Source organism: Ursus arctos, unplaced genomic scaffold, assembly GCF_023065955.2.
Source record: "Ursus arctos isolate Adak ecotype North America unplaced genomic scaffold, UrsArc2.0 scaffold_1, whole genome shotgun sequence".
Lineage (NCBI taxonomy): Eukaryota > Metazoa > Chordata > Mammalia > Carnivora > Ursidae > Ursus > Ursus arctos.
Window position 1 is genome coordinate 29,465,041 of NW_026622763.1, and position 25,731 is coordinate 29,490,771.

The 25,731-nt window shown below is 33.8% G+C and overlaps 1 long non-coding RNA gene across 2 annotated transcripts in view; it reads right to left on the reverse strand.

The window, feature by feature from the left end:
• The window catches only part of LOC123001649 (uncharacterized), a 256,285-nt gene that overhangs the window by 65,025 nt on the left and 165,529 nt on the right, over positions 1-25,731 (reverse strand). For both annotated transcript variants that reach the window (XR_008961125.1, XR_006410742.2), the window contains one exon: positions 10,484-10,543. This is a non-coding gene — a long non-coding RNA (uncharacterized LOC123001649). The remainder of the gene's footprint in view (positions 1-10,483; positions 10,544-25,731) is intronic.

The following is a 25,731-nucleotide window of genomic DNA, read 5'->3' on the forward strand; positions in this document are numbered from 1 at the left end:
TCTATTACCCTGGGATGGTAGGCACAAACTAAGATGATATTGAGTAAATCAAGGCATGTCATTATACTAAATATAGAGGACTTAAATGAATCCTTTCAATAAATAGTATTTTGTATTTATCATGCCACACTGGAAACTACTGAGTATTTTCAGGGTATCATACTTTAGCAGAAATTAATCCTCAGTAGACTGCATTTAAAGTGAAACGTCTAGAAAAAAATATATGTGAAATGCCTGAAGAACACAAACCATCTAGCCTGGGTAAATAAAGATGTGAAATAAATAATCTGGATAGTCATTTTTTAATAGTTGAAGGCACATCATATTATCTGTGGATGAGATTTACTTGGCCTACCTACATAGAATATGTCTGGAACCAATGTCTGGGTGATGAAAGAAATATTTCAGTAAACATAAGAATAGCTTATGATGTGGTGTCATGTTTTAGGGAGTTTGAACTGACTCAGGTTGGAATCACAGCTTGGCTGTTAATTATCTGGATGATCTTAGGCTGGACATCTATACAAAACTTGAGTAAGGGGTAGATGTTAAAATAAGTAAGAGGGAATAACATAAAACAAGGTAATCTAGTTTTTAGGAAATAGGATATAGGTTCAACTTGGAGTCCTACAGTAAAAAATTCTGTCTGCCTTCATTGGACAAATGCCATCTTCAACAAGACTAGGTCTACCTCTGGCAGTGTGTCTTTACCTCTAAGGTCAAAGAAAGGGTAATTATTTCAATATATTATAAGGCAGAGTTTTACAAACTTTTTCAACTAAGTATCCCTGATAGTGCAGAAGACTCATGGGGCCATGTGTAAGCATGTGTGTGTGCATGCAAACTTTAGGGAAGGATTATATGTAATAGTATGTGTGCTTGTGTGAGTTTATGTTTTATCAGGCTGAACTGGTGTATCAAAAGCATAATATTTCTTTGGATACTGAAAGTTTTCTTTGAAATACTTAAAAATACTGTATGTACTCTATCTTGTTTTCAAATAGATATAATGATATAAAATAATTAGTATACAAAAAGTTGATGCAGGAAGATGTGCAGTTGTTTTTGTTTTGGTTTGGTTTTTGTTGTTTTTTTGGGGGGGGGGATCTCATATAAGTTACAGTCCTTACCACTTGCATAGTATCTGCCTAGTCCGTTAGGGCTGCTGTAACAGAACACCACAGACAGAGTGGTGTATGAGCGACAGTTCTCACAGTTTGGAAGGCTGGAAAGTCCAAGATCAAGGCACCAGCTGATGTGGTGTCTAGTGAGAGGTCATACCCTGGTTCATAAACAACTGACTTCTTACTGTGTTCCTCACATGGCAAAAGTAGTGAGGAAGCTCTCTAAGCTCTCTTTTAAGGCACTGAGCCCATTCATGAGGGCTCTACCCTCAGGACATAATCACTTCCTAAACGCCCATCTACAAAAAATCTTATATTCTGATCCTCTTGGTCAAGTGGTCTCAAAAAAATCCAGTCTTAGAACTATATCCTTCATTCCTGCCAATACACTCCAGCTAAATCTTTCAATTCTTTAAAGAATAGTCTTTGTCCTCCCTTATCAGACACAGCACATCCTCAACCAAATTATGTTGGGATTTAATCCTACTCTTTGCCTGGTCACCATGACAGCAGGCAAGAACAACTTCTGAGGGGACTATCTTTCACCTGTGGAAGAGACTACTGCAGCATCTTCTAGTACAGCCAAGTGCTAAGTCATACTAAGGGAGGGTGGACTATTTCTGGAAGACTTCAGGGTCCAGGAAATTGCAAAGTCAACATCCTTAGGGACATACAGACTCGTATCTCCACATATTTCAAGATACCAGATTTTCCTCACTCTTTTCCAAATAGATCTGTTTTGCTGAGCAGTCAAATGCCTCTAGAGCTCTGTAGCCGGTCTTCAGTCTGCTGCTCATACGTGTCAGCCTATCCACTGCAGGAGATAATGCCCTTTGTGACTCTTACATTAACTGCTAGTTAAAAGCTCTCAATCTGTCATTATTCTCTGCAGCGCTTCGATACAATGTAGCAGTAACTAGCCAACTCCACTATCTTTGTAGGCATTGTTACTTTGATACTTTTCAACTTTCCACTTTACATCTCCCACTTCATTCCCTTTATGGGGCAAGTTCCCCAAATTACTGTTAGTAAAAATTTCAACAATTGAGCCACCACATTTTACTAGGTAATATACATGCCTTACTTATCAACCAAGATGTCACCTTGCCTGTTGAGCAGTGAATGAGTCATTTCCAAATCCCAACCTTGTAGCTCGTTTCCTCAGACTATCCCAGTAGCTGTACCAGTTGTTTGTCTAGGTCTTTTAAGAAGCAGACATCAAGATGAGATTAAACATATAAGAATTTCATTAGAGGAAATATCTGTGACAAAAAACAAAGATGAAGTTTAAAAAGGCTAGGACATCCAGCATACCACAGTGTAATTCTTGTCCTAAGTGAAGGAGAAAGGAAAGGAAGGTTAAATGGAAGCATCAGATATGCCAGGAAGTTTAAGAATGATTTAACAAGACTTTCAGGAAGATTTTGAGCCAAAGCCCACCACCAGAAAAAGTCCCCTGTTTTCAAGATTGGTCCACTGTTATCACTGATCCTCAATGTGCTTAATTACTGGCCAGTAAGAACAGTGGCTGGTGCGAAGCTGACCTTGTTGGAAATGAGCCAGTGGATTTAAAGTGCAGCAACTGAAGCTTTAGACAATAATTCTCACTGGTAGTTGGTGGTCTGTAGGCAGTCTCACTGCTGCCACACTATACAGGGTATCATCAATTCAAGTTTAGCAATTTATTTTTTAAATTGCTCAGGTTAGGTTTATTATAGAGGTATGAGAGTATTTCAACTCCAGATAATCTATTAACATATCTAATTAAATTAATAAATGAAAGAAGAAAGCATTCATGCCAACATTTCTTAGTGTAATACACACTATAAGAACAGAAAAAAATGAATATACATGGAAAGTAATAATCTCATACGTCATTTTCACAGGCAATTAAGTTTGTCGATATAGATTATACAGATTACTAGACTAGTAGTTCAACTAGATTACTAATAAGAAAACTTTACTCCAATGACATTTTCACAAAAATAGATCAAATAATCCTAAATTTTGTATGGAACTTCAAAAACTTTGAATAGTCAAAGCAATCTTGGGAAAGGAGAAGAAAGCTGGGGGCATCACACTCTGATTTTTTTTTTTACACTTCCTCGGTGGGACCAGCATGAAATACGACTCTAGCAGCAGTTAAAAATGATTTGTCAATCTATATTGTCCGAATAATACTGTATTTTAATAAAGAGTCTTAAATGACTTTAGTTAAAGGACTGGGTAATAAGGGGATTTCATGATCTGTGGCAAAGCAGGTGGGGCAATTACTATTGTAAGTGAGCAGTCTCTCTCACTCTCACTCTCTTGATGGCATCTCTCCAGTAACATCTCTAAGTTGGCTTTCTCTTCTACTTATTTCAGCACAAACTCCCTGATTTTAAGCTATATTATGTAGTTATGGTAATCCAAAGAGTATGGTATTATGTTAAGAAAAAAGACGTAGATCGATGGAACAGAACAGAGAGTCCAGAAATAAACCCACGCATACATGGTTAATTAATTTATGACAATGGGTCCAAGAATATTCAATGGGGAAAAGAAAGTCTCTTCAATAAATAGTGTTGGGTAAACTGGACAGCCACATGCAAAAAGAATGAAACTAGACTACTGTCTTATCCCATACACAAAAATTAACCCAAAATGAATTAAAGACTTGAATGTAAGACCTAAAACCACAAAACTCCTAGAAGAAATCATAGGTGGTAAGCTCCTTGACATCAGTCTTGGGGATGATTTTTTGGATTTGACTCTAAAAGCAAAGGCAACAAAAGCAAAAATAAACAAGTGTGACTACATCAAACTAAAAAGCTTCTGCACAGCAAAGGAAATCACTAACAAAATGAAAAGGCAAACTTCACAATGAGTATAAATATTTGTAAATCATATATGTGATAATGAGTTAATATACCAAATATATAAAGAACTCATGCAACTCAATAGCAAAATAAAAACAAAAACAAACAAAAAATCTGTTTAAAAAATAGGCAGAGGGTCTGAATAGACATTTTCCCAAAGAAGACATACACAAGGCCAAAAGACACATGAAAAGATGCTCAATATCACTAATCATCAGGAAGATACAAATTAAAACCACAATGAGATATCACCTCATACCTGTTAGAAATGGTTTTTCAAAAAGGCAAGAAACAAGTGTTGGTGAGGATGTGGAGAAAAGGGAAAACTTTAGCTCTGTTGGTGGGAATGTAAATTGGTGAAGCTACTATGGAAAACAGTATGTAAGTTCCTCAAAAAATTAAAAATAGAATTTCCATAAGATCCAGCAATTCCATTTCTAGGTATTTACCCAAAGAAAATGAAAACACTAAGTTGAAACAATACATGCACTGATATATCTTTGTTCACTGCAGCATTGGTTATTTATGATAACCAGGATATGAAAAGAAACTAAGTGTTCATCAGTGGATGAATGGATAAAGAAGATGTGAGATATATATCTCTATCTCTTTCTTTCCTATCTCTCTACTATCCATCCATCCAATGTAATACAATTCAGCCATAAAAAAAGAGTGAAATCTTGTACCTGTGACAACATAGATGGAACTTGAGAGCATTATGTTAAGTGAATAAGTCAGACAGAGAAAGATAAATGCCATATGACCGTACTTATATGTATAATTAAAAAATAACAACAACAACAACAACAAAAGCCAAGCTTGTAGACACAAAGAACGGATTGGTGACTGCCAAAGGTGGTGGAGCGGGCAATAGGTAAAATGTGTGAAGGGGGTAAAAAGGTACAAACTTCCAGTTATAAAATAAACAAGTTAAAAAGATACAGTGTACAGCATGGTGAGGATAGTTAATAATACTCTATTGCATATTTAAAAGTTGTAAAGATAGTACATCTTAAAACATCTTTTCACAAGAAAAAAAAATTGTTTTTTAACTTTAAATGGTGACAGATGTTAACTAGACTTACTGTGGTTATCATTTTGTGATATATACAAATATCAAGGCATTATGTTGTACACCTGAAACTAATATAATGTTATATGCCAGCTAAAGCTCAATAAAAAAAGAGAAGAAAATGTAGCAATTTTCTATTAGGTCTATAATAAAAAATTCAACTTGTTCCTTTAGACACTAAACAATTAGAAATTATAATTTAAATGCATGTAAAATTTCAAAAGTAATTAAAACTACAAATAGGAAATAAATATGTTTTTTTCTTTTATAAAGAAAAATTTACTTTTATTGAAAGATAAGAAAACCTAAATAAGTAGGAAAGGGAAACCATGTTCACAAATAGGACTACTTTATATTAATTTATTTCTCAAATTAATCTCAGAATTAACTGTACACCCAATCAAAATTATAGCAGATTTTTTATGAACATAGGATAGCTAATTTTACATTTTATATAAAAAAAGAATAGGGTTATGAATTAATGAAACTAATTTTAAGGAAAAATAAAAGTGAAGAGAACTGTTTTATTAAGTTATCAAATATATTTATAAATCTATAATGGGAAGAGAGTACGGAATTATGTAGTGAAACATAAATGGATCAATGAATCAGAACCAAAACCACACAAATGTAAAAACTTTGAAAATTAGAGATCTTCCACTTCTGGCTAAGAAAAAGTAACAGGGACTGGATTTATCCTCTGTTCCTAGCAAAACTGTAACACTGAAAAATACATAAGAAAACCATTTCAGACATTAGGTAATGCAGGACAGTGATACCAAAGCAAGAGAAAACAAAAAAGGTGAGCCCTTTGACTGCTTAAACTTAATGCCTTTAAAAAATATCACACAGGCAGCAGGAAAAAGAAGACCCTGGCGAGACTAGTACTCTCCTTAACTTGAAAAAAAAATTAAATTTGTGAGTCCTAAGGGCCTGAAGCAGCCTGAATTGGTAAGTTGGAAGACCAGAAAGAAGAGAGCTACACAAAGACATCTGTAGGACTACAGAAGATCACTCTTAAATTTTCATCTGAGTACTAATAAGAATTTCTGATCAGAAATTTCCTGACACCCCAGAAATATACATTGAAAAACAACGGAGGAAACAGTCCTTGGAGCTAACCATCAACCAACATGAGTTTGTTTTCCATCAGCCAGAATGGAAAAACCTTGGAATTAATGAATAACCAGGTAGTATATATAAGTATATGCCTTACTAGTGAGTTAAATTTAGCTCTAAACTAAATGCTGTCCTGATCGTGATCCTAACAACAAACTTAAATACAAACCTTGAAAGGAGCAACCAGTTTCATGTAACGTGAGTACACACCAAAAAAAAGTTAAAGAATACTTATAGGAATTAAAAAATACCCAGACCCAACAAGGTAAAATCTATAGTGTCTGGCATCAAATAAAAATTATCCAGGTATGGAAAGAAACAGAACAATATGACCCATAATAAAGAGAAGAGCTATTCAATAGAAATTATTAATTAGTAGGCAAGGGCATTAAAACAAATTATTTGACTTATGGATTCCAAATGCTCAGAAAGGTAAAGACTGATTATATTAAATACAGACATGAAATATATGGAAAATCAAATGTCTGCAGATGAAAGGTAAACTGAGATGAAAAACACATAGAATAAGATAACAACAGATTGAATTTGAAAAAATAGTAAACTGGAAGACACTCCGATGGAAAGTGTTCAAAATGAAACACAGATAAAAGGGACTGAAAATAAATGCATAGATCATTAGTGACCTGTGGAACAACCTCAAACAGCCTAATATACATGTAATTGGCTTCCCTGAGAATAAGAAAAAAAAATTGGGGAACAGAAAAAAAATGTGAAGCAATTGCCTTGGGACACAATGGGCAAGGAAGGTTTAGAAGAAGAAATTACAGAGGGTCATGAAAAATTCGGGAGTCCAGTTTTATCTTTGATTGTAGTGATGATTTTATGAGTGCATATATATGTGAAAACTTAATTTATACCATTTAAACTAAATGCATTTTGTTACATTTAATTGATACCTGAATACAACTGAAAACTTAGTGGGTAATAATGGTCTAATATTTTAGAACACCTTGTCATAAGAAAAATAAAAATTTACTCACTACCTTAGTTAGCATTAAAAATAAATACTAGACATATTTAATATCTAAGATTGAAAAGTGAAGTTTGAAATATTAAGAAGAAAATATCTTTAGGATGACACAGTAGAGATTAATAATTTTAATAAAGCTTTGACAGTGAAAACCATAAGAGTGAAAGATTTTTACACTGATTTAAATGAAACTGAAATATTCCATGCATCAAAAAACTTCATAAAAGGCAGAAAAATAGACTGCAAAAAAACTATTTACAATGCAGAGGATTAATGTACAGAATATAGAGGCTTCTTTCCCAGTCAAAAGACAAAGAGAAAGTGTACTTATTATTGTTTATAATAGAGAAAAAACAAAAAACTCAATGCCTATCAGCAATAATGGATTTTAAAATTAAATTTATACAATTAAATATCCTACAATGGATAAAAAAGATGAACTAGTAATGTATAGCAACACAGAAGTCTTAAAGACATAACAAGTTCTCATAAATCAAGTAACACAGAATACGTAACCACAATAATAAATAAATAATACTTTATACTTTCCCTTTATTTTCTGAAAAATATTTTTCTGAGGTATAGGATTTTATTTTGTTTTATTTTGTAAAGATTTATTTATTTGAGAGAAAGAGAGAGAGAGTCAAGAGCCAGACACTTAACCGACTGAGCCACCCAGGCGTCCCTGAGGTACAGGATTTTAAATTGATCCTTTGTTTGTTTGTTCATTTTGGTACTTTAAATGTCAATTCATTGCTTTTGGGTTTGCATTGTTTCGGAGGACATGTTATCTGTATTTCTTATGTTCATTTTCTCTCTGGCCACTTGCAAGATGTTCATTTTATCTTTTTTTAAATCGATTTGAAAATTTGAATATTATGTGTATATGATGGTGTATGTGTGCCTTCCTATTTATCCTGCTTGGGTTTCCCTGAGATTCTTGGTTTTGTGGTTTAATATCTTTCATTATTGTTAGAAATTTCTTAGCTATTATCCCTCAAACCTTTCTTCTTCCATATGCTTTCTCTCCTTTTCTTGGGAGACAGTTTGATATTTTATTTCAAATTGTGTGCTCTCTTGTTTGTTTGTTTTTTTCCATCTCATCATAGCTTTTGGGTACTGTTTTTCTCTTTTCTTTGTGATTAAGTTTTGATAATTTTATTGGTTGATTTTCAATTTTAATTACTTTCCTCAGCTGTTTTGAGGGTAAGTTTTTTGAAGGTATTTGTTTACTTGTTTATTTAAAGATTTTATTTATTTGACAGAGATAGAGACAGCCAGTGAGAGAGGGAACACAAGCAGGGGGAGTGGGAGAGGAAGAAGCAGGCTCCCAGCAGAGGAGCCTGATGCGGGGCTCAATCCCAGGACCCTGGGATCACGCCCTGAGCCGAAGGCAGATGCTTAATGACTGAGCCACCCAGGCACCCCTTTTGAAGCTATTTTTTTTACTGCTGTTACCTGTTCCTTTCATTTCTCTCATTTTCATTTAACTTTTCTAGTTCTCTTCTCTCTGTTGAAATTACCCATTTGTTCCTGCCTGATACCCATCTTTTCAACTGGACTCTTTAACATATCAATCATGATTATTTTAAAGTGGATTCTGATAATTGAGACAACTGGATCATATCTTTGTCTGACTCTGTTAATAACTTTCTTTAGAATGGGTGAATTTTTCCAATTTTTCTTTCTTTTTTGTCTTGTAATTTTTCATCTAGTGTGGATCATAATGTACAAAATAGTAGAGACTGAAAAAAATAGTATTTATGCCTGCAAATGAACATGGATCTTTTTTCGGGCTCATTTTAGCTGTTTTGCTTATCCCTCGACCTATCTGCCTATATGCCTATCTATCATCTATCTATCTATCTGACCATCGATCTATCTACTTTGCCATTACTACCTCCAGGACACAAAAGGCTTCAAATTTCTTTAGTGGTGAGGTTCTGTTGGCTGAACTTAAGAGTCCGAAGGATTTTTTCATGGATCTTGCTCAATCCTGAGCTTTCATTCTTACTTACATGCTTGTGACACAGATGCGTTCTCTCCACTCTCTTGCTTTTCCTGTGTGACTCTCCGCTGTTGTTTGTTACTAGATGTTGGCTCAGTTGACGGTGAGGAACAGGGACTTTTATCTTTTGCCCTGGTTTGACCTCAGTTCAGGCAAGCCTGTGTTCTTATGCCTCAAAAGGGTGGCTTTATATTTTAAAATCTATGACATAACACTACATGATGTATATTGACACATACATATACCTTAAAGTGTATAGCCATATGTGAGATGGATTAATACTAAATACTTGATTGTGGTATACTCTAGCAGTAAGAGGATGAAGAATAAATTTGAACAAGGGACACAGAAATATCAATAGTATGTATAATATATTATTTCCTAAGGTGGTTAGTTATTACAAGAACATTATTATATTATTATATTTTTATGTTTATTTTATGGGAACATTATGCAAACATGATTTATATTTAATAAGATAAAAGTCCCTTGCTTAGATTGAAATTTTATTCTGGTTTTATTTTTCCTTTCTGCAATGACAACCATCCATTATGCACAGACACAATATTTCTTTGATGCAATACTTCTTTAAAAGACCACTCAGATTTTTGTAAGGTGACAATTAATAACATATAAATAAAACAACACATCTTAACCATCTGCAAATGAAGCATACAACTGCTACGTCTCTACAAATACTTATGACTGTATTAAATTGAGATCCATTAATTGAGAGTCAGAATCTCCACCAAAAAAAGAAGAATAAAATTATGACTAGTTGAAAAGACTATTTGGAATACAAAAAAAAAAAAAAAAATAGACCAAATCTAAAGACCATATATATTTGAAGAAGAATGACTTTTAAAGTCAGCCTTAGCCAGGTTAGCATCTCACATTACCACTTGCTGGTTGCATAAACTTGGGCGAGTTAATTAACTCTTAACATTTTCTTTCCTCAAATGTAAAATGAAGATAATATACCTACCTTAAAATTAAATAAGCATGACACTGTGCTTAATTTTTTACTTTGTACAGAATAAAAATAAGTCATCAACTAGTTCTGTGACTTTAGAAAGATCACTTCCCTTTTATGTGTCTAAATTTCCTTCTTTAAAACTAACCATAATAACGTTTTCCACCTACCTACACTATAAAAAGAGGATAAAACAAGATAACATATACAATCTGCTCAATAATATATGTTACTATGTGAAGTTAAGTCATTACAGTGAATGGGTATTTGTTTTCTTTCAGACAAATGAGTACTAGAATGGAAAAGCACTATATTGAGAGAGATTAGAAACTTACCATTCTTTAGTAGTGAGGTAAGCACATAGTTATATGTTTATCAGCCCAAAGGGAACAGAACTGTGGACAAAATAAATAAATAAATAAATGAATAAATAAATAAACAAAAACAAAACAAAGCAAAATAACAGAAATATTATGTTTTGTTAATTTTCTGGCCTTTATTTTTAAAAATATGACTTTGTTTGTTGTGAACAGGATTCACATCTTTTTCAGTTGAGTGACAGTACAATGTTTAAACAGGTCCATAATAATGAATAATCATGTGCATGGAACTGTAACGTACAGGAAGGACTACAAATGCACAGCAACCTTATACATTTTTAGGCATCTAGAAAGTTTTGATTGCATGGACTCAGCCATAGATATAATTTAGAAGCAATATAAATGCATATTTCCTAAACTTTAATCAAGGAACAAATTAATATTTAATAATAATGTATGATAATTCTCCCACCTTGCATTTACGTTATATTTAAACCCAACAGTATTTAAAGTTTATCTCACAAGAATTTTTTTTCTTTTTCCCACTTAAAAAACTAAACTTATTCTTACAAATTCAAATTAGTGTATTTACAGAGTTTACATATTCTGTTTGCCTTGCTTTGATGTTTGGCAGTTGTCCAGTAGTAGCTATTTTGACTAATCTCAATTCCATTCCACCCAAGATCATTAATGATGGTGCCAAAAGAGTTTCATGAGGCACACAGAGAGAACTGTTTCCATTTTCTTAAAAAAAAAAAATCAAGACATTTGCGATTTCACAAGATGATAGCATTGGCCATAACATGAGCTCATAGTTTCTCCTAAATGCAAATAATACATGTAATGACTGACTTGGATACCATTTTTTAAAGAAGAGATAACATTTGATTGAACGTTAGATCACATTTCAAACCACTCTGACTTATCCCACTGCAGAAATAACCTAACTCTTGAGGGGAAGAATTTAGTTTAATTATCTACCACTTATGTCAGGGGAAAATTATTATGAAAAACTCGAACCTGTTTCTAAAGTTCACCATGAGGCTACAGTTGTAACAGGAAGAAAGCATTAGTGACTTGAAGCTCAACTTACTTAGTTTTCACTTTTGTGGGAATATGTGCTGAAAGTTGAGACATTTGTTAACCTTTCAACGAAATAACTGAGGTGCTGGCTTTTTGACCCTATTTGGGTACCCAGAGATGGAAAGAAGAAAAATGATTTCAAATCAGAGCCCCAACATGTGCGTGTGTTTTTCTCTTTTCCCTTTTTGGTTAGTGACCCTCAGGCATCAAAAGCATAAGGTATCTTGGCCTCTTCTCTTCACAGCATGAAAGTCAGTAAAGCTTTCAACAATCTCCTGTCCTTAATAGCTTTCTTTTCTATACACACATATATATATATATTTTTCCCAAGCCCCAAAGCAGCCATTAAAAGTCACCATCATCTATCCAGTTATAGCAGCAGCCCAGAAAAAGAGCTAAAGAGAACTGTTAGTCATTGGCATGGAGCCAGGAATTCAAGCCTAATTTTTTGCATCTATTTCTTGAATTAAAGAGAATATGTCCCCAAATAATTGCAGCTTAAGAGGACATCCCACGCCATCACATAAAGATATAAGGAGAGAAAGAAATACACGTGAAATGAACTAAGAACTAACTTGATTTTCAGAATTTAAAGACCCATCAACAAAGAAGATGAAATCTCCAAAGCTCTTTTGTCCGAGATGAGTCAATCTTTCAAATTAAAATTTCATAGCATTGCAGAATATATCTATACCTGCTAGAGATACACCAGCTGCTGGTTAAGCATGATGCCTTGAACTCTTTTAACTTCCAGTTGGCTAAATAGCAGCTCTTCTGAATCAGATGAATACCTAGTAATCTGAACTACCATCCCTCAGGCATAAAATGAAATTTGAGGGCTAAGGTTGACAAAAGGGGCCCTTAAATATGCTTCAGATTCCCTGAAGATCTGTGCTTCTGAAGTAAACCTGGCTGTATTTCCTGTCAAATTTTTGCTTGTTTTTTTAGGTGCTGAAATTTACACTTCCTCAAAATATGCTTCATTTGGACTCCCCATCTCTGACGTCTATTTGTTCTACAGCATCATATGCCAGGCATGATCTTACCGTATTTTGTTTTATTTGTGTATGTATGTACATATGTGTATGTGTTAGTTTGAAATCTTCTCGGGAGCTTCTGAGTCTAATCTAAAACCAACTTTCATTCGAGGAGGGCAAGGCAACCAAAGGAAAGAAGCAGACCACTCCAGATTGGTAGGTGGCAGACTTAGTAAGCAAGAGAACTTACTGGTCCTGAGGCTTGCTCTGGATGGCCACACGACAAGTAGACTTCTACACCTCCCACTAGAATCTAAGTTCACATAGAGGCCTTAACTGGGTTTAGTCATGTAGGCAATCCAGATAGCCTCAATACCAAGGCTGTGCTCTTAAAGCAGCTTCTGAGAAGAGGGAAGGCAAGGGGAACACATATTTCAAGGACAGGGGAAGGGGAGAGGAGCCTCTAATTGCCAGGATCCAGCTTGTGAGTCAACTGGTGATCACGATGACCTCTTCCAATGGTATCTCTGTTTTATTGGCCTTTCCACTACCGAAGCAAATATGACACTGGAGCATAAGATAGGGGAAATATGGTACTTCAAAACTTTGCATTTATAGTTATTTTTCATGTTTTAAAAAACAGTGTGATCACACTACTTGTTATAAGAAAAATAAATTAATTCTAAACTAGGTATTTTTATAGTGTGGACCAGTTCCTTGCCAAGTGATCAGTACTAGTCTATAAGGGAAGATCTCAAATTGCCCAATCCTCTGAGAAATACCACTACTCATATTAGCCGGTATATACCAGTATCTAGTCCAATTGTCAGTGCCTTTTTCATACTGATTATTTAATATTGTGATTAATCTTTTAGAAATACTCATACCTCTCTACTGTTCCCAATTTCTGGGCAAATACTACTTTGTTGTTCCAAAATCCTCAGCCCATTTGACTCTAGATTGACCTGGCATCAAATATATATGTTGAGTGGGTACAAAATGAGAGTTTTACTTAGTGTTTCTTCTATATGGTGAGATTCAGGAACAATTAGTAAATATCACAAAAGAGAAAATCAAGAAAAAAGATAAAAAATTATCAAGTAGACCAATTTTAAATTTATCCCCCAAATAGGTCCAAAATTCTACACTCCAGGGAATATAACTTCATTACTTCAAATTATTCAGGCACAGCTACTCATCTCACCCAACATGAGATTTGGATCATATGAAAGAATGCTGATTTAATGGGGATCTGGCCTCTTGTTTCTGAGCTATAACCCTAAGAAAAGTCACACTTCAAGATTTTCATACTTTTGGTCATATGCTTTATTTTTGTGTGGTATCAGGGGTTGACTGATATATCCAAGCTGAGAGAAACTACATTTTTAAAAGAAGAACAAAACGTTACATGCAGTGGAGCAATTTTTTTCTCAATTACTTAATCATCATTAAATGTATACTTTCACCCACTATGAAATTTAATATTCAAATATTCAAAATATTTCTTAATTGAAATATTTCTTTAATTGAAAATATTTCAATACACGAAATAACCTTAAATTTACAGAATATTTTCATGTATTGAATGTGTCACAATAATAAAAGAGAAGCAAGAAATGAATTTGATGAACACAAATCCAAGCATACAAATTGGTGTTTATAAAGCTTATTTTTCCTTATAAATTATGGCTAAAAAGTAAACCTCTCTACTATATTTAAAAAGCCATTACAGGAGTCTAAAACCAAAATGAAACAAAACAAACAAAAAACAAACAAAAAGCAGAAACAGACCCATAAATACAGAGAACACACTGATGGTTGCCCGGGGAGGATGGGTGAAATGGGTGAAAGGGAGAGGGGGATACAGGCTTCCAGTTATGGAAAGAATAATTCATGGAATTAAAACATAGAGCACAGGGATTATAGTCAATGGTATTGTAAAAGCATTATATGGTGACAGATGATAGCTACACTTGTGGTGAGCATAGCATAATCCAAAAATTTGTTGCATCACTGTGTTGCACACCTAACAGTAATATAACATTGTATGTCAACTATACTTCAAAAAATTAATTAATTAGGTAATTTAAAAAATTAAAATTAAAAAATTAAAAAACAACTGACATTGGAGTTACCTACATCAAATTATGATTAAAGTCATTAATATTTAGGAGTTCACTGTGCTGCTGCCTAAAAATGTGTTTTCTTATTACCATTAACTTGTTAAACATGTAGAATAAATATCAGAGAATAATTTTTTAAAAAGCCATTACACACACACACACACACACACACACACACACACACACAAATCCATCACAGGAAATTACTAAATTTAACTGTTCTTTGTGAAGGTCTCATTTTAAAAAAATTAACAATTGTCAATAATGAAATAAACCCAGATCACCATGTAAAAACAAACCTACTAAGACCAAGAAACATCTCATCAAATTCTGAATTCATGTTTTCTTCAGATGCTGTAAGACTTCTCCAATATGTGTGTTCCACCACTTTCCATAAAGTTCATGATAAATAAAAAAGACACCAAGCAACTAAATTCTAGGGGTTTTTTTGTTTGTTTGTTTTACATGACATATTTCAACCACATGTCTTGAAGGTAATGAGCTTGAGGTAAGGTGGAAAGAAATTAGAACAATTCCCTAGAACCGACATTTCTTGTATTCCAACCCCAATTAAAAGTTAATGAGTCTTCTTCTTAGGGAATTGGAGTTCAAATAATGGGTTAAAAGTTCACAGAACAGAGTTCAGGGGAAAACTGGAAGGCAGTCAAAAGAAAAATGAAGAGGGGAAGGTGAAAGAGAAAAGTTTAAAGCAAAAAAATATTCTGAAATATATTGCACGCAACAGCACACACTTAGAACTAGACTAAAAACTTTCAAAAAGAAAGGAAAACGAGGTCATTCCCCATTGTCCTCCATGGCAAGAGCTACTGATAGACATTGCTTAGATGAATATCAAAAGCTATAATTTTTATTCCAATGCCCTCTCATGCTAACATGAACAGTCACCTCCCTCTGATAACATTTTACAAGTAATTATACCAGTTCATTCAATTGGGGGATGACCTGGCCTTTTTTTTTTTTTTGGTTTCAAAGAGGACAGGATAAAAACAAAACATTATAATTTCTAAGTATTCTTTGCATTGAAAAATACCCAGGAGCTTGGGAATTGTAAACTAATAAGCTACATTTTTAAATTTTAAAATTAAGTATCGGCACAACTTCCTGCTCCTTAACTAAAAATATTTTCATTGGTTGTTCTACTGGGTTGATGATGCTGGCTCCTCCTCTTTGCTATATCTTAATGTTGGATCTTGACTACCTGAAGAGGAACAGAAACAGTGCCATGAGTACTGAAGTAACCCTTGTGTTAAAGTTCATTTGTTCCAACTTGTGTACAAATAGAGTCAAAGGAAATTGATTATATGTGAGGAATGGTTCTAAATCCTTGTGACTGACTTTAAATAATAATTCAGATTTCATATATCTAGATGGGTGTTATCCTCTTAAAAGGTGTGGTTATACATTTTTTCCAGTTATCTTGCTATTGTTCAAATATCTCAATACCTTTTGAAGGAACTGAGATAAAGGTAATGCCAAAAACTACAATCCAAGTGAATTGTGATAATAGCCATTATTTTTATTTCTTTTTTTCAGATAAAGATACTGAAACTCCATGAGGTTAAAATCTGTATTTCTTCGCCCTATAATGATGAATAGAACTGGGGACAAAACTGAGCTCTGTGACAGACACAGAGCAAAAGAAAAAGTGATAAAGGAGATCCGAAGAGATTCACAAATGAAATTATAAACACTTCATGTAACCAATGATCGATAGTACTAAGTATACTTAAAATACCTATATTAATGATTAACTTTGTAAAATCTGTGTATTTTTTTAAAAAATCATCATTGCTGCTTTATAGTCGTACCTAATCAAGAATCAATTTGGCAAAAATCACATATTTTTTTACTGTATCTAAAAATTAAATGTAATTTAAATCTTCATGAAGTAAAATAAAATGACCTGGTTAATGTTTCCCGCCTTACACAGTATATCACTTGTTTAAAATTCAGGTCAATATTTTTTATTCAAGAACATAATTAATCTAATTTTTAAGCAGCATTGTTAGCCTAACTTCAATGGACATTTTTCAGTATTGTTCCTGCCCACTATTAACCAGGGACCATTAAGGAAACAATCCTGAGCATATCCTCTGAATTTCTGATTTAAGCAAAAAATGATAACGCAGTTTCCATATCATCCCTAGCTCTCTTATTCCTCTGTCTTAAAAAAAATAGTAGTTGCTGGAATTATATTCATGTATTTTCAGGAAAGGCTGGTACTAAGAGAGCTGTTTGTTTACTCTTACAGATTGGCTTACTGTCTTCAAATCTTATGAGTGGGCCCTCAATAAATTCTGACCTGAAGTGAATTAAACTTCAACAGATAGAATAATGTGTTCTCAGCAAATGAAATGATTCTGTAAATTTGAAGACGTCACTGCATATAATGAAGTACCTTAAGTAGTCCTAGCGCAATCAGTGAGGCCACTGTAGAGATCTTCATCTAGGTATCAGGTCAGACTTCATAAGAACTTTTTAAGTGCGAATCTAGGAAGGTTTCAGCTCCAGACACCAAGTCATGCAGAAACAACCTGGACATCAGCAAGCCCAAAATAACCCACATGACATCCAGAAATCTAAGGGTCACTGATTTCTAACTTTATGACAATAGATGTTATGAGAACGTTTTAATTATGTAGAATTTTCAGAAATTTCATTTCGGATGTTTCACACAATATAATATGCAGACCACAGACAGAAGGATAAAACTTGCATTAAATACTCTTTCCATTGTTAGAGATTTGAAATTTATTATTTATGAATGCAGGGATATTCACCCATGCCCATAAGTTCATTGATTATTACCATGGCTATCTGCAAGCTATTTTCTACTGGAACAGAGATGGCTTCCTTTCCCCAGTTCTTCAAATAAGCAGAAATCTGGTCTTTGTAAGACAGAAAAATTAAACACGTGACAGACATTAAGGAGGTGTCTCCAATTCATTGACCCAATATAAAAAGAGTTATTTACAGACATGGGCAAGTGTGGCTGACTGCCCGTTTCCTTGTGATCTGGAGGGTGGCAAGCTCTTGGATTCATCTAAATTCCAGAGAAGGTTGGCCTCTATTTACCTTAGTCTCTGCTTGAAAGAAGTGTCCACTACTTAGAAGGATCCAAATGTATAGGGCCAATATTTACTTCTGATGTGCTGAGAGGTAGGGAATTACAAAATTTGTCCCAGGTGGAAACAATCTGAATTTTCCAGACATTTAAACTCAGTGTTAAACTCAATACAGGTGGACTATCTTTAGCTACCTGAATGCATTATCCTGGTAATAAGGTTAAGCACTTTGATTTTGTTTTTTGGCTGTTCAAGTTTTAAGCTTATTTGGTCAATCAAATGCGTTCAGATCCATTACAAGGATTATAATAATTATTTAATGTAACATCCTTCATAATTAGAAGTTAAATTTTATCTTAAAGTAAACTAAATTAGAAAAAAATACTTATTGGGGCGCCTGGGTGGTGCAGTTGTTAAGCATCTGCTTTCGGCTCAGGGCGTGATCCCAGCATTCTGGGATCGAGCCCCACATCAGGCTCCTCCACTGGGAGCCTGCTTCTTCCTCTCCCACTCCCCCTGCTTGTGTTCCCTCTCTCGCTGGCTCTGTCAAATAAATAAATAAAATCTTTAAAAAAAAAAATACTTATTGTCAGAATAAGTCAAGTATACCAATAATTGTCAAATATTTTTCTAAGGATGTATTTTTAAAAAGTTAAAATTTGGCATTCTGCAAATAATAATAAACTGGATAGGAGCCATATGAAAAATATAGTACAAGTTGTTTCAGAGAATTATCTCCCTGTTTACTTATCTAAATATCTACAAATGTTTTTGGAAATGTCAGATTAACTAGATATCTACAGACTAAAATAAATATGTGTGCCACTTAAAGGTAAAGAAAGAGGTAGTTTGACTTGTCTCTTATTCAGTAATATATCTTTTTTTTTTTTAAGATTTTATTTATTTGACAGAGAGAGAGACAGCCAGAGAGACAGGGAACACAAGCAGGAGGGAGTGGGAGAGGAAGAAGCCAGCTCCCAGCAGAGGAGCCCGATGTGGGGCTTGATGTGGGGCTCGATGTGGGGCTCAATCCCAGAACGCCAGGATCACGCCCTGAGCCGAAGGCAGACGCTTAACAACGGAGCCACCCAGGCGCCCCAGTAATATATCTTGAATACCAACCTATACCTGATGATCATTATCATTCATCAACATCTCAACTTTCTGACTGCTTTCAGATTTGCAATTTGCCAGATAAATTTATAAAATTTAAAAAAGGATATAGGAGGGCATGAATTTGCACTGAATAGGTAAGAATTCTATTTAGCTAGTACATCTATGGAAATTCACATTAATTTGGAAAGAAATCCATTTGTGACATATATTGTCATGGGTTTTAAAACCTAAGCTTGAAGATGGAGTAAAGATTAGAAAAGACCTCATATTTTAAACTAAGTGAATGACATGTTTTATAGTTCAAGGCTACTATTATTCCTTGCTCCTAATAGATCCAGAAGGAAACTACAATCTAAAGGAATGTATAAAAAACATTCACCTCCAATACAAATGCAGTGAAGTAGCTGAATGATCAGTGTCAGGAGAGCTCATAGTACCTACAAATATCACCGAAACTCCAGTTAATCAAGGCGTCAAAGTAATTAAAGCATTTATACCGGTTTTATTGAAAATAAATCAGTTTATCATATACTCAAATGTATGCATGACTTTCTCATAGAGATTTTTTTCTTGCTCTTCTGTAGTTTTTTTATAGAGTATCTCCTGCCCTCTTTAGTCCAGATTTTATAACTACATTTAGGAAAGAGATCTAAGTCTATGGCATTAATTCTGACTTCAGCTTCTCCTATTGCTTGGTGAAAATAGGTCATTATTAGCCATTTCTGGCAGAAACAGTTGACAGGAAACAGGACAGGAAATGATATAATGATTCCAGAATTGTATATTTCCCCTATGCCCTGCTGTTTGGGGAATGACCTTACAGTTAACCAGGAAATGGGGAGGTGGTACTGAACCTCAAACACTCACACTATTGAACTCCTTTTTTGTCCCTTGTTCCTCTTCACTTAAAGAAATAGATTTAAATTCTAGGACCCACAGAGGTAAAGATAAATTTAACAAAATATCTCTCTGTTAAATCATATATATTTCTAGATTTTTGAGCAGACTATTCAAAGCACACATTAATATCCAGTTAGCTAACACAAGCAGAGCATATAAACCACCTAAATATTAAAACAGCAAACTTCTAAATGCTTCAGTATTTATGGATTTTAACTATTTTCTCATGAAAATGCAACTTTGCTGCTATTTATTATTAAATACATGGTTCTTTATTTACAGTTAAATCACTATGTTTTAAAACTGCTTTTTTATATGTGTGTTTTTACATGCCACATAATGATAAATTACATTAATATGTGGTCCATTCCTCATTTTTTTCGCTAAGATAGACGATATCTCCTGGATGAAATATACCCAATAAAAATGACATGACTTAAGCTCACACAAACACATAGGCACAAAGATACATAGCATAAAATGTAAACTCCTCCATTTAAAATTGTATGCAAATACAGTGTCAATAAATTCCGTTTATACTTTTTGTGTTCTTTGAAGTTACTTTATATCTTTAAAAACAGATATCCAATTTAGGACCTCACCTAACACAATTAATTGCTCCATAAACAAAAAGTGCAGAATCCATTCCACAAGTCTGATGGTCACAATGTGATCTAAACATTTTTTGTTACTCCAGTGCGGTATCAAGCCCGTTAATATTTTAAAACACTTAACTATTTTATTTACATTCCTTTAGTCATTAACTTCAACCTGTTTTAAATTTATGTCACTGGAGGATTGAGAATAACAAAGCTGTACAAATTTAACAATTAGGCTTACTATGTAATTGCTTAGAATAAACACACTGATTAGTCAAATCACTATTAAATTTTAATCAATGTGAGTGGGTGTTTCTATTTTTGATTGGGGATTCCACACGGATTTTCTAAGCAACTCCTTTTTGTACATGAAGTTGATATGTTTTTTCTCTTCATATTATGACTAACGGATTGTATCTCAATCTTACATAATGCACTGTTTGTGAAGGGTCAGACATGTTTCTTTAGTATGAGCTTTCGTTTTATGATTTTAATGACATATTTTTCTTGTCTAAATTTATTTTCTTTTGATGTTTAAACAGAGGTGTGTATAGATATTAAAATGTGACAGTCTGTTACAATGACATTTTCAAAATATAGAATTTCATTTTATGCAAATATTATGTGTTACTTTAGGTAAAAAATGACTTTGTTTTTAAAAGGAGCAATGCTAATTCTTTGGAAAATAAGAATTTTTTTTTGAAAAAGAAAGTATGCTGTGACTTCACCCACAGAAAATATATCAGAAGAGATAATATCTAATAACTCCTAAAATTTAAAAAGCAAGTAATTTTTTTCCAGAAATGTTAATTTCATTAACTAGGCATATGACTGTAGTTTGTTTTTTTTTGGGGGGGGGGGTGTCGGAGTGTCTTGACAATCTTCGTATCAGAAACAACCAATTAACATAAAATGGTATTTTCTGTGTTTAATATTCTGCAGACATCATTTCCACGAATTTCTTTAACGAATGCTTATGAATTCTTCAGGTGTTTTGAGATGAGTATCTCATTTCCTATATATTCTCTTATGCCATCATTGTGAGAACATTATCCCTGTAGTGAAATGATCAGAACTACTCAATCTCTTTTAGCTTCTCTGCTAATTCAATATAGTCTACCAGGGGACAGGTAGAATGGCTTTTGGAGTAACAGGCTCTATTATAAATACAATCAATTCTGTAAAACAAGATTTTTTTTTTTTCAGAAATGTATTTGGTTAAAAACTGAAATAAAAGAATAAATATACAAACATTGCATTTATGAACATGAATAAAATGTTTTCTCCCAATCACAGGAATCATATTTTCTAAATGCAATCTTTGTATTTTCCTTGTCCTTTATAACACAGGCAGTTTTGAATACGGCGTTACTTTGAAACTTACTGGAATAAACTAGTGAAATGACATTCTCCTCCTTCGTTGTTCAATGTACAGTTTATGTTCCACAATTTCCATTTAGTCTGTTTTTCTTAATTAACTAATTGTTCTGCTTTTTGAAAAGTTACAGCTGTAATGTGCAACTGTGTAAATCTTTAGATAACTAAATGTAGCTCTACTATAATTTACCATTTCTAAGAAACATTTGCATGGGAACAACAGAAATCTCTCTCTCTCTTTTTTAATACAATGATGACAAAGTTGTAAAACTGTATTACTTACCAAAGTTAAGGACAAGTTTAAACGTGCTGTTTGCTTTTTGTTTGGATCATTAAATGGTTAATCCTAACAAGCATGGGGGGGAGGAAAAGAAATTAACTAAAGTAAGGCCCTTGTGATACAATGACACTTGCTCTATGCTCTTACAGAGAAAAAACATGATGATAAAACAGCACAAAGTGGAGTGTTATGAATTTTATTAATGACTAGGAGACAGTGTGCAAAACATCAAAGGTCTGTGGAAAAGATTAATGACCCCGTGTGAGACTGTTTAATTACCTCCAGCTAATTAGATTCTTGACCAAATTTTTAATATCTGCATTCCTTCTACAGCTTAATTGAGATTCCACATTATTTATCAATCTTTCAAAAAGCCCTTAGTGGGCTGCTTTTTTAGTTTTTCCCTTTGCACTTTGACTCCATTTATGGTCAATTATTAAATAAATAGCAAAGTAACTATTCCCCACAAATTGTATATGCAGAACACTTTATGCCTGTTTATTTTGACTAGGAGACTATCATTGGCATCTTTTATACATAATGAAGCACTCCAACTAATAAACTGACTAACTCCACTGTAAACAACGTGGATAATATTTTTGTTATCTGTGCTGTCTGTGCTCAGAACTCCTCATGTGGTTTCTGTAAATTAGCCTTTGCGATAGTCAGTTAATCCTTATTTCAGTTTACCTTGGTCGGGGCCCAGAGACTCATGGAATGTCATCATACAAACTAGAAAGAACAAGTCAATCATTCTTTTTTTTTTTTTTTTTTTTTTTTTTTTTGTAAATTTAGATTGCCTTTCAGTGTTCAGAATGTCCTAATTGCACAACAATTTGCATTAACAAATACCAAGCAGTTCTTTCTGAAATCCTGGAAACTCAAATGCAGTTTGTTAGATATACATACAATATATATTTTGTTTTCTATATATTTATATTATATGCCATGTTTGAAGAAGAAACATTTGATATAGCACCACAATGGAATAACAAGGTACTGTTATGGAAAACCTACAAATCATCTAGAAAATACTAATGACATGGATTGTCCTTGACACACATTGAGCAAAATAGGAAGTCCAAAATCCTCAGGGACCAGCTGAGTTATCTTTGTCCAGACAACTCCTTTTTCTGAATGATGCATAAAATCTTAGCTTTATATCGAAGTATTTTAAATAGGATGCATTCATTAGCATGATAGGTCAAATATTACTCTATCTTGTATGTACTTACAGAACCAATGAAAGGAAAATAAAAATTACTGTAATGCAAACACACTGATAAAGTCAATCCATGTCAAACTGTGAATCTAATAATATGATGCTATTGAGGGATTCCATGTATGTTTCATCTCTGAGTATAAAACCTGGAAAACATATATTGCACTTTACAATATACAGAAATCCTTTACTATTAATAATCATCATCTTCTGTATGTTTCTTAGTATTAGTCTTATGTTCAAGAGAAAATAGAAAAACAATCTTCGATTCATCCCGCATTTATTAAGAGAACAGGGTAACTCACTAGTTTATTCACAGGAGCTGTAACTCCTCAATCAAACACGTAAGGATGACTGAAGAGTCATTCGCCATTTCTTTTCCTCACCTTCTGTACTTGGTACAGTCCATTGTGCTCACTGTTCCACTTATTTATATTGTTGATTATCTTTAAAATAAGAAAAAGGGGGTGCTTGGTTGGCTCACCTCACTGGGCTTGGAGCCTGATTAAGATTCTCTCTCTCCCTCTGCCACTCCCCACCCTGCAAGTGCACCCTCTCTCTCTCTCTCTCAGATAGATAGATAGATAAATAAATAAATAAATAAATAAATAAATAAATAAAACGAAGGAAAAAATGACAAGTTGATTTCTAAGGTCACTCCCAGTTCTGAAGTCCTACGATTCCAAAAGATTCTCACATCTCTACAATTCAGATTCTTCCTTCAAGTGTCCTAGCAGGTTTCATATCAATGGCTAGACTTGGAAACCCCCTAATACTTTCATGTTAGGCCTGCCTTATACTCATGACAAAGATTCACATTTAGGTTAGTTCAAAATAAAAAAATAATGAAAGGAGAACCAGCTCTTATGAAATTTTATGGAGGTGAAAACAAAAATAAGGAGTCTGCTGTGCTCCTCTAGGGAGATAGAGCCCAACAACAGTGATGAGATCTGGGGAACTGCAAAAACGATAGACTACATGACCTAAACAGCATGAGGCAGAGATAATCTCCCTAGAGCTTCTGAAGAGCTGTAAGATCTGAGACGATATAGACCAATGAGTGAGTAGGCAGCAGGCCAAAAATTTACATCAGTCAAGACTCTGAATCCCAATACACTGTCATCCTGAAATCACAAGCAGGGGGATGGGCAGAGAGAGAGGGACAGGTGACTCCCTGCTCAGCTAGGAGCCCACATGGGGCTTGATCCCAGGACCTTGAGATCAAAACCTGAGTTGAAGGCAGACACTCAACCAACTGAGCCACCTGGGCACCCCTAGATAATTATGTTTTTAAAATCAAAGCAAAAGGCATTTGGCCAGCAACAAAATTCAGGTAATTCAGATAATTTTGACATGACAACAAAAATAAAAGCTCCCTTCCTCAATCCTACATCCTTGTGGAAAAAAACCTGTGGAGGACTTCATAACTAAATCAGATCCTCTAAGCCAACTTCCAGATCATTATGGGATTCCCTTCCACAGCATCTTCCTAGGTGTTCCTTTCAGAGCATCACCTTGCAAGAGTTAGGCCACTTCAGGCTACATTTTCACACATCGTTAGTTGTAATTCTGCCATTTGTGCTTATTTATTGTGCAGTAACTATTTAAGCACTCTAAATTTCTCCATATAATTGTTATAATTATAAATTCTTATAATTATGTTCTCAAAACCTGAAGGACTAATCTGGGAATAATTTCTCACCATTAGCTTTTTAGCGGCCATGCTTTTACTCCATACTAAACCACTCAGTAGTTTATTGGGAATATCAATAGATTTTGGTGAGAATTAGATTGTAACTCTTAGAAACATTTATGTTCTACCATCTAGTGCAAATTACAAAAGGTAAACATCAAATAAAATAATCTAAATACGAATTTCAGGGAAACGAGTACTTTAATACACTGTTGCTATAAATATTGTATAATTACTTAATATATTACAAGAACTTGAAAATTTCCATGTCCTTTGGTCCAATACTTCCCATTGATAAAATTCAATGCAAAGAAGAAGAGGGAGGAAAAGAGTAGGAGAAAAAGAAGAAAGAGGAAGAGGAGGAAGGGGAGGACAAGGAGAAGGAGAAAGAGGGAGAGGAGGAAAGAGAGGAGGAAGAGGAAAAGCAGATATTTCAACTGATATCAAAATTATAAAAATGTTCATTGCTATTTTTTAAATTTTTATTTCTAAATACTGCAACGGAGTATTATGAAGTTAAAAGAAAATACCATAAAAATATTACATAATAATAAGAAATTATTCTAGTTATCTTGGTAAGTAAAAAGAAAAGCATGTGATGTTATAAGTAAGCATGAATCTATATGTTAAAAATACAAACAGAATAGGGGATCCTGGCTGACTCAGTCAGTAGAGCATGTGACTCTTGACCTCAGGGTTGTGAGTTCAAACCCCGTGTTGGGTGTAGAGGTTACATAAAAATAAAATCTTAAAAAAATACAAATAGAATATACTTACCTACAAGTCCATATATTTATTTATTTTAAG